Below are 10,799 nucleotides of genomic sequence, written 5' to 3'. Positions count from 1 at the left end.
GGTGGAGTCTTGCTCTGTCGCTAGGCTGGAGTGCAGTGGTAGGATCTCGGCTCACTGCAACCTCCGCCTCCCAGGTTCAAGCGATTCCCCTGCCTCAGTCTCCTGAGATGCTGGGACTGCCGGCATGCGCCACCACACCTGGCTAATTTTTTTGTATTTTAGTAGAGACAGGGTTTCACCATGTTGGCCAGGATGGTCTCGATCTCCAGACCTCATGATCCACCTGCCTCGGCCTCCCAAAGTGCTGGGATTACAGTCATGAGCCTCGGCACCCAGCTGCCTCAGGGAACTTTAACTCATGGCAGAAGGTGAAGCGGGAGCAGGCATGTCTGTCACATGATGAAAACAGGAGCAAGAGAGTGAGGGGGGAGGGGCCACACAGTTACCCAACCAGATCGCACAAGCACTCACTCCTACTGCAAGAACAGCACCAAGCCACGAGGGACCCACCCCCATGACCCAAATGCCTCCCACCAGGCCCCACTTCCAACATCGGGGATCACATTTTAACATGAGATTTTGGAGGCAACAAATACCCAAATTATACCAGCCCCAGCCTCTCTTTCTTAGAAAATTAACTTAAGAACAGCTTACCATGATGAATCCCTCCCTGGTCCCTTTGAGATGTGTGTTCATCTTCTACAGCTCAGCAGCGGCCTGAAAGTTGTTCCTTTGAAATGGAATCCTCGGGAAGGACAGGGCCTCTGTCTCCTTGTCTCTGTGGGTGAACTGAATCCCAGCTGAGATCATTGCCAGCTTGCAGACGCAGACACAACTGGCGGGATGGCACCGACCCTGCCCAGCCCTCATCGCTGTTCACTCGAGTGCCCGCTGTCTTCCCAGCTCCCACGTTCTTTCTTTCAAACGTCTGCCCAGCCACCTCTGCACAAACTGGAACAGAGCTCAGCTCTTTCCCCTGCTGAACCAAGTCTGCCTCCACTTCCACTGCCTGCACTCATGTCGGCTGTGTTTGCCTTTGACACCCACTCTGCCACCTGGACCATTCAGGGTGTTCCCCCTGACTCCTGCCACCAACGCCCGCACTGGCCTCTAATGCCAGGGACACAGGCTACTGCCACCGCTGCTGGAGCAGAGCCTGCCCCAAGGCTGCAAGTGCCAAGGAGGTGCAGCCCTCCCCTGCCATGGGGGCAGCTCTCCCCCAGTGTCTCAATAGCTCTGAGGTTCTACAGATTCTACATGCTTCCTAGAGTTCCTAGGAGGATTAAGTTCCAGGGGTAATTTCCTTCCTTCCTTCTTTCTTTCTTTCTTTCTTTCTCTCTCTCTCTTTCTTTCTTTCTTTCTTTCTTTCTTTCTTTCTTTCTCTCTCTCTCTCTCTCTTTCTTTCTTTCTTTCTTTCTTTCTCTTTCTTCTTTCTTTCTTTCTTCTTTCTTCCTTCCTTCCTTCCTTTCTTCCTTTCTTCTTTCTTTCTTTCTTCTTTCTTTCTTTCTTTTTTGAGATGGAGTCTCGCTCTGTCTCCCAGGCTACAGTGCAGTGGCATGATCTCGGCTCACTGCAACCTCTGCCTCCCAAGTTCAAGCGATTCTCCACCTCAGCCTCCTGAGTAGCTGGGATGACAGGTGCCCACCACCACGCCTGGCTAATTTTTGAATTTTTAGTAGAGACAGGGTTTCACCATGTTGGCCAGGCTGGTCACGAACTCTTGACCTCAGGTCATCTGCCTGCCTCGGCCTCCCAAAGTGCTGGGATTACAGGTGTGAGCCACCGCCCCCGGCCAGTTGTGTACATTTGATTATCTTCCTTCTTTCTCTCTCTTCCCCACTCCCCTCCCTGCATCTCCTCATGAGGGTTCCCAAGTAAACCCTTGCATGGGAATCCTTGTTCCGGGGTCTGCTTTTAGGGAACCCAAACTCTGAGGCTCTTCCCCAGCCATGTGGCTTGGTCCCCAGGGACTGTTCTGGAGGGGCTTTGGTTTTTATTCTCAGCTGGGCAATGTGTAACATGTTTATCTGCCCACCCGCAGGCAAAGCCCAGCCCAGACTCCACCCTACGGTCTAATTTCTGTCCCTACAGATATCCCTCATCTCCTCTCTCAGCTTTCCTGCATCTAAACTGAAAGGGTTTCTCCTTTGTCCTTTGTTTCTAATCATTTCTGGGTGGCTGGGGTATGTGGAAAATATACTAAGGCTAAATCGCACTTACCCAGACCCTCTTCCACGCCAGGTACTACGGCAGGCACTACATCCCAGGAGCCCCTAGACCCTCACAACCCCCCCCATGAGGTAGGTTCTCTGACTATCCCCAGTTTACAAATGAGGAAACTGAGGCTCAGAGGAGGCCTCTTGCCTCAGGTCTCACAGCTGTTTGGCAGCTGAGCTGGCATCCAGAGCTGAGTCTTGATTCTGAACACCCTGCATTGAATTAGCCAGGGCAGCGAGGTCACTGAGAGGGTGCCCCAAAGGAAGCCGAGAGACCTGAGCTCAATCTGTGTCTTCCTCTCACATGCTTTGGGACCTTGACAGTTCACTTTATTGTCCATGCATGCCTCAGTTTCCCCATTTGTTAAACAGGAAGGTGCAGAGAGGGGCGTCTAAAGACCTCCCAGCCTTTTTCCTCTTGTTCTTCTTCAGGGAGGGAGCACAGTGTTATAAAGACTTAAAGTGTTTTAAAGTGTTATAAAGTCCACAGTCCAAGAAGCCCTGCTTGGACTATGGACCTGAAGTCGGTCTGTAATGATCTCGGGTTAATTTATTTGAAGACGTTGCCTGGCTTTTCCCCAAATCCTACCAAATGCATCTGCAGCTTTTCCTTCTCCTTCACCCAGCTTTAAAATATCTCTCGCACTTCATTATCAGGAAGAATTTAATGACTAGCAGCAAATATGAAAATCTCCATGTAAACTTCCTCCTCTGGAGTCTTTGTTTGTTTGTTTGAGACTGAATCTTGCTCTATCACCCAAGCTGGAGTGCAGTGGTGTGATCTCGGCTCCCTGCAACCTCCGCCTCCGGAGTTCAAGTGATTCTCGTGCCTCAGCCTCTCAAGTAGCTGGGATTACAGGCACCCACCACCACACCCAGCTAATTTTTGTATTTTTAGTAGAGTCGGGGTTTCATTATATTGGCCAGGCTGGTCTCAAACTCCTGACCTCAAGTGATCCGCCCCCCTTGGCCTCCCAAAGTGCTGGAATTACAAGCGTGAGCCACCGTACCCAGCCTCTCTTCTGGATTTTTTACATACGTATTCTAGACCTCAACCTTGCCCACCATAGTTTGTACTTCCCCTGAGCAACGTGACCTAGGTGAGGTTAAAGGTGAGGACCTCCAAGTTAAACCACCTGGATTCAAACCCCAGCTCCAACACACTAGCTGTGTGACCTTGGGCAAGTCACTAGAATTCTCTGTGCCTCAATTTCTGGATCTATGAGGCAATGAGGGCAATAAAGGTACCTACCTGGCAGGGGTGTTGTGGTGACTAAGTGAGTCCATGTATATACAGTGCTTTCTCAGTGCTAGCTATTATTCTTAATGGGGTCACCCTGTGGTTCAAGTCCCTTAAGTCAGAAAATGTGGTCTGTCCTTGGTGAATCAACTTATCTGTGTTGGACATTGCAAGAAGGCTGGGGAGTAAGGTAAATAGACCTAACAAAATATTATATAAAGGCCAGGCACAGTGGCTTACATTTGTAATCCCAGCACTTTGGGAGGCTGAGATGGGTGGATCACTTGAGGTCAGGAGTTTGAGACCAGCCTGGCCAACATGGTAAAAACTCCGTCTCTACTAAAAATACAAAAACTAGCCAGGTGTGGTGATGCACACCTATAATCCCAGCTACTCAGGAGGCTGAGGCACAAGAATTGCTTGAACCCGGGAGGGTTGCAGTGAGCCGAGAGGTTGCAGTGAGCCAAGATCATACCACTGCATTCCAGCCTGGGTGACGGAGTGAGACTTTGTCTCAACAACAAGAAAAAAAAATCTTTAAAAAAGTAAATAAATAAATATTATATAAAACAAAATCTAGGGAAAATCCCTCAGCAGGGCCACAGGTTAAGATGACTGGAAGAAACCTATAATCGCCCGGAATTGATTGCACAAAAGAATGGGCTTGCTTGTTTAGGGAAAGCCAGAGGGGATGTGCTGTGGGAACCATCTGGGGAGCAAATGAGCAGCTGAACTATTTATTTCTGACCTCCAAAGGGCCCACAGCGACCAATTCCCTTCCCCCTGGAGACCTGGAATGTTTTACCCTAGGAAGTCTGCATGGGACTCTGACCTGCTCCAAGCCTCTAGTAACATTGACCCCAAATCACCTGGGGCCTGGGGCAATGCTCCCCAGCTTCTAAATTCCCACCCTGGAAGCCCCAGGTGGTTGACTTCCATCTCCCAGGCTGCACCTTCTCTCTCCTGACCCTTCACCACCTTGTATTAAGCTCATCTATGTCCATATTATCATCCCTCTGAGCCAAGGACTACTCATCTCTGTCTCCCACATGGTGCCAAACACTCAGCATATAGTAGGTGCTCAGTAAATACTGGCCTGCTGGGGCCAGGCACAGTAGCTCACACCTGTAATCCAGCACTTTGGCATGCCGAGGTAGGCAGATTGCCTGAACTCAGGAGTTCCAGACTAGCCTGGGCAACATGGTGAAACCCCATCTCTCCTAAAAATACAAAAACTAGCCAGGCACGGTGGCATGCACCTCTAATCCCAGCAACTCAGGAGGCTGAGGCAGGAGAATCGCTTGAACACAGAAGGCAAAGTTTTACAGTGAGCTGAGATCGCACCACTGCACTCCAGAGTGAGACTCTGTCTCAAAGATACATATATATACTGGCCCACTGAAAAGGGATTTGGATAGGAGGGGCCCAGGCCTGGCTCCTGCCACTGCCCTGGACAGGTCACCTAACCCCTCTTGCTTGTCGTAAACCAGGGAAGCCAGCAGCACAGGGAGGCTAAGATGCCCTCACTCAAACTGATTCATGCAATGCCAGCAATGAAAGAAACTCAACCCCTTGTGCTAAGAGTAGGCTTACTCCCTTCTGTGATTATCTGCTTCCCAAGTGCGATGCCTGCAGTGTGGGCCAGAGAAAGGAAGCGGCCAGGCCTTTGGCAGGCACATTTCCCCATAAGCATTGGTAATGGGCATCTGGATTAACACATCAGCCCTTCTAACCACCCCCCAAAATAGGACTCCTCTTCCTCGGCTGACCTCCCAGGCTTCTGAACCTGCAATTTTAATAAAATCATTGTCATAATCACAGCTGTTGTAACTGATGTTCATAGCTCTCTGTCTGTGCCAGGCGAAGTGAGGAACAGTGAAAACTATGTGTAATAATTTGGAGTGATGCAATCAATTTTAGCGTGTTCAAAGTTCTGAGAAGTCTCGCCCAAAAGCAATCTGTGTAGTGTTATATAAACCAGCATAACCTGATTTATTTGACAATGGGATAATTTTTCATAGAACATCTGTTAACATGCCACAGAGTTCTTTTAAACATATTTAGGAAACCGGGCCTGGAGGAAGGAAAAGCATTAAGTGTTTATTGCATGTTTATAACTGGCTCTGTGTCAGATACATGGCATGCATTTTCTCAGGTAATCTTCACAATAGCCTCTGAAAGAGGTGGAACTGTCCCTCTGTTAGTACTCTAGAAATGAGAATTGGCTCTGACAAGCGAGGTGGTCTTCCCAAGAACGTGAGCCTAGCTAGAGTCTCTTGTTGCCTTTCTACAGCAAACCTGCATTTGAATTTTCCTCTCCGGTGGCTCCTTCTAGTTCCTGTTTATTACAGAGTCCATGATTCTGGGAGGGAGAATGGGGAAAAGATCAGCCTACCCCTCTGACATCATTGAGAGTTTGGATTTGCAAAGCAGGCAACGTAAACTCTTCTCTTGCAATTTAAGCATAAATGTGTTCAATTTGGCCTCAGTTTCCTCATCTATAACATAGAACTGGAGTGGGAGTAGGAAAGCACGGTTAGAAAGATGTAACTAAATGGTCTCTCTGTCCCTCCATAGCATGTACATTGTGGGCTTATGATTCCAAATCTCTGGGCCTGCAATTTGGATATACTGCCACCAGGGGGCGATCTGGACTGGGATTATAGCCATGGCAGGCTCATCTTCTGTATCCTGGGTTAAAGCATCCTAAATTGATTTTATTGGTGTTCCCTTGAGTGGTACACGGATATTACAGAAATTATGAAGATGGTTTCGAATCAAAATGGGCAAATGAGGCCCTGCATGAATTGAAGTGTGACCAATTCTTTTCACTATTTGAATTGATGTTTACTTACTACCTGGTCCCTGTGCCTCCTGGAAATTTAAGAATCATTGTGAATTCCACTATCTAGGGACCTCAGGAACATGAAGAATAAGGAATGCTATTGGAAACCACGCCAGCGAAATAAAAAACCTTCTTCAAGTTAAAAAAAATCTACGCATATTTTATTTACTTTGCCAAGATTACAGCTTTTCTCTCTCTAGAATATTCAATGTTTAATTAAAAAGGGTTTCTCTTTCTGAGGATGAATCTTTAACTGAGACAAAGTCATAAAACATGAGACATTTGTTCCCTTATGTCAACATTGAAATTGCTCACTTAACTTCAGATCAGCTCACCAACACTGTGTTTCTCAGGCACTCTTGCTAGCATCTTAGTTATCTCATCAGAAAGCATTTTGGCAGCTCTCTCGTAAAGCTGCTTCTGAAAAGTACTAAATTAAATGTAACGTGAAGTTGGATTTCTGTGGCATCCTTCCCATTCATCTTCCACACTCATACCCATGAGCAATGGACTGGTTTTGTGTGTCCCTTTTGAAGGCTACATCAACAGTACATTTCCTGCTGTAGCAGTCGTTCGGCAGATTGTCATTTTCACCTGCCATGATGTATTGTGAGATCTTCCCATGCTGATACATGCAGATGTGGTTCATTTCTTTCCACTGTCATAGATCATCCCACTTGTCCATTGTCCAGCTAAAAAGCATTTAGATTGTTTTACATTTTTTTTTTTTTTTTGAGATGGAGTCTCGCTCAGTCGCCCAGGCTGGAGTCCAGTGGCACGATCTTGGCTCACTGCAACCTCCGCCTCCTGGGTACAAGTGATTCTCCTGCCTCAGCCTCCAAGTAGCTAGGACTACAGGCACCCGCCACCATATCTGGCTAATCTCTTTGAATTTTTAGTAGAGACACGGTTTCACCATGTTGGTCAGGCTATTCTCAAACCCCTGACCACAAATGATTTGCCCACTTCAACTTCCCAAAGTGCTGGGATTACAAGCATGAGCCACTGCGCCCTGCCCAGAACAAAATCTTTTAATACTTGCCAGGTTGTTTTCCTATTGTAAACTACGCTGCAATGGAGATCTTTGCACGCACTCCCTATATACATGTTCAAGAGTTTCTCTAGGCTATGTAGAAATGGCAACTGTAGGTTGTAGGATATAATTTCAATTTTGTTAAATACTCACCCACTGCTCTTGGCTCATAATTCATCAAGTGTATGAAAATTTCCATTTCCCTCATTCTCATCTACACTTGCGTTTTAATTTTTGCCAACCTGATGGATTGTTTTCATTTGCATCTCTGATTATTGGGGATAATGAGCATCTTTTCAACTCTTCTGTGTGGCTTCTTTAGTCATTAACTCTTTATGCTCCAGCCAGACTGTAAATTCCTAGAAGGAAGGTCTGAGTCTCAAATGTAAGGCCCTCACAGAGGACAGCCCTGTCCAGGCATAGACTCTGTTTCCTACCTCACCTCTGTGTTCCTCCTTGGAGCCCTACCTTCGAAGCTTAACAAGCTACCTGCAGCTTGCCAAATACATCATGCTGCAGTTTCAGGCATACCATGCCCTCTGTCTGGAATGCTGTGCCTCTTCCAGTCCACCTGAACATCCTTACTCATGTTCCATGATTCATCTCAAGAGCCACCTCCTCTATGAAGCCTACCATATGACCGGCACCCCACCTCATCCCAGGCAGAGCTAACCACGTTCTCCTTTGTGCTTTTGCTGGCCCCACGTGAACGTCTCACTGCATGTGTAAGACTTCTGAGCATCTATGTACTGATGTCTCTGTCTCCCTGCCAGACTCTGAACTCTTTGAGGACAGGCACCATGTCTTATTTATTTCTGCACGTCCAGCTCATTGATCAGGGCTGGTCAGGGGCATATCATGGGTAGATAATTCTCTAAGCCAGCTTCTTCCACTTCAATCTCCTGCAGACTGCAAAGCTCTGAGGTCTGGACTGTATTGCATTCATATTGCATATTGCATATGCATATTGCATATGCATATTGCATATTGCATATGCATATTGCATATTGCATATTGCATATGCATATTGCATATTGCATATTGCATATGCATATTGCATATTGCATATTGCATTCATATTGCTGTTTTCACCATGCCTAATAGGACTGAGTGTTTGCAGTGCTCAGTCAACAGTCACCACAAACACGCAGGCCTGTTAGGCACTGCACTGTCATACTACGTACACCGCAGTACAATTGACTGATAGAGTAGAAGTGGCTTTGGATAGAAATTCCTGGGTTTGCACCCCAGCTTCCTATGCATATAATCTTGTACAATTTCCTTGGCCTCTCCAAGCCTCAGTTTCCTCACCTTCATAAAGGGAATGATAACAGCTTTGAGGACTGGTATAAGGATGAAATACAGTTGCATAGATAAACCATGTGGCACATAATCATTTGCCACGTTATCATTTCTACGTCAGAATAGCACGAGTCTGCTGTAGCCGCAAGACTTTGGGCGGCTCATTTTTTCAGATGTCACATGTGATGGGCACATAGTAGTTAATAAAGACAAAGTCTAGTGTTTCCAGTGCCCAGAACAGGGTCTTGCAGAAACTAGGTACCCAGTAAAGAAGTTGAACTGAACTCTGCACTTTGCACATAATTAGGTACTTGATAAATATTAAATCAAGTCAGATTCACTTCCCTGTATTGTATTCCGATCCAATCCTACCTTTAAGTCATTCCCTGACGGGCATGCTCGTTCATGCCTGTAATCCTAGCACTTTGGGAGGCTGAGGCGGGTGGATCACTTGAGCTCAGGAGTTCAAGACCAGCCTGGCCAACATGGTAAAACCTCATCTCTACTAAAAATACAAAAATTAGCTGGGCATGGTGGTGCACTCATGTAATCCCAGCTACTCGGGAGGCTGAGGCAGGAGAATAGCTGGAACCCAGAAGGCGGAGGTTACAGTGAGCCAAGATCACACCACTGCACTCCAGCCTGGACAACAGAGCCAGATTCCATCTCAAAAAAAAAAAAAAGGACAAAGAAAAAAAGTAAAAAGTCATTCCCTTTTGTGGGAGGAGGGGCAGTTGAGGGAGAAGTAGGAACATGTCTCCTCTTTCCTTGTAGTGATTTTGATTATTCCTCTCACTTTTGATCTTTCAAAAGCAAAATGACCACTGGGACAAACTATTATTTTGAGGTTGCCGATGAACCATTCCTGCATATAGTAATACTCTTATGTGGTCCCCTCTCACAAAGTCTGGGCTTGGCCATATGTCTCTTTGGCCACAGGGACATTGACAAGCCAGTGCAAGGCTTGATAAACCATTTCATGTTGAATCTTGTCCCCTGAGACAGCTCGTTCTTGAAACCCAGTCCCCATTCCGAAAGAAGCTCAAGTGAGCCACGAAGAGAGGCCCCATGAGAGAGAGTGATGACCAGCCAGCCCCCCACTGTGGTTCTCATCCCAGCTGAGGCACTAGGCAGGGGAGAGGAGCAGGCGTCTTCACGGCAGATGCTGTACAGAACAGAAATGAGCCATACCTCCTGGGCCCTGCCTAAATTGCTCAGTCATGAGCAAATTAAGGATCATGTCATTTTAAGCCCATAAGTTTTGGTGGTGTTTTGGAACACAGCAAATAATAAATAACCCATGGGTAGAGCACGGTCTGAGGGTCCAAGTCAGTGATCTGGGGGTGGAGCATGCTGCAGGCTTAGAGGCTCATCAGGTGAAAAGTTTCAGGATCAACTGCAAAACAGAACTGTCTGACCTAGAACCCATTATCTGGGGACTCTTCCCTGGGGCTCCAAGTCCCAAGGATCTTATGGGCTGAGGATGCTTTTGGATGCTTAAACAATGAGGAGATCCTCAGGCTCACATTACAGGAAGTCCAGAGGCCGGCAGCTTCTGGCCAAGTTGCTGGAGCAGCTCTGCGAGGCCATGGAGGACCCAGAATGTGCTGCATGGTCTGCAGTTCCTCTGGTCATAGGTGTCTGGCAGGAGTGGTCTGGGCTGCATGGTTCGGTTCCTCATTCATTACATCAGGAAAGATGGATGCTCTCCCAGCATTCCCAGTGGAGAAAAGAATTTCCCAGAAGGCTGCACACATCCACACGTTTCCTTGCATCTTATTGGCCCAAATTGAGTCACATGTGCATGACTGAACCAATCACGTGCAAGAGATGGGGTTGGGGTAGGGGTTAAGAATCACTATGAGACCAATCAAACCCACCACTAGATTGGAGGAAATGTGTGTGGCCAATTCCTCTGAAGCCCATGTCTCATGTGGGGGAGGAACAGATGTCTGGGAATAATTGGCATCTTCTAGGAAGAGCATGTAGCGTAAGATCCAGCAGTGTCCACCATAGGACCCCCTCATATAGGGCATGTGGGAGAAGCCATGCACCCTGGGCTTGAGACAGAGTCTTGCCCAGCTCTCATGTACTTTCCTGGGATAATGGGTGAAGGTACGTGTGTGTGCACATGTGTGCAGGAGGGAGGACTAGGGAATAGTTTGCGATCCCAGGGCTTCTATCTTCCCCCAGTTGGTCTCTCCAACACTACACATTGGCCTC

Source organism: Symphalangus syndactylus, chromosome 18 (genome assembly GCF_028878055.3).
Source record: "Symphalangus syndactylus isolate Jambi chromosome 18, NHGRI_mSymSyn1-v2.1_pri, whole genome shotgun sequence".
Taxonomy (NCBI): domain Eukaryota; kingdom Metazoa; phylum Chordata; class Mammalia; order Primates; family Hylobatidae; genus Symphalangus; species Symphalangus syndactylus.
This window is presented reverse-complemented; position numbering follows the sequence as displayed.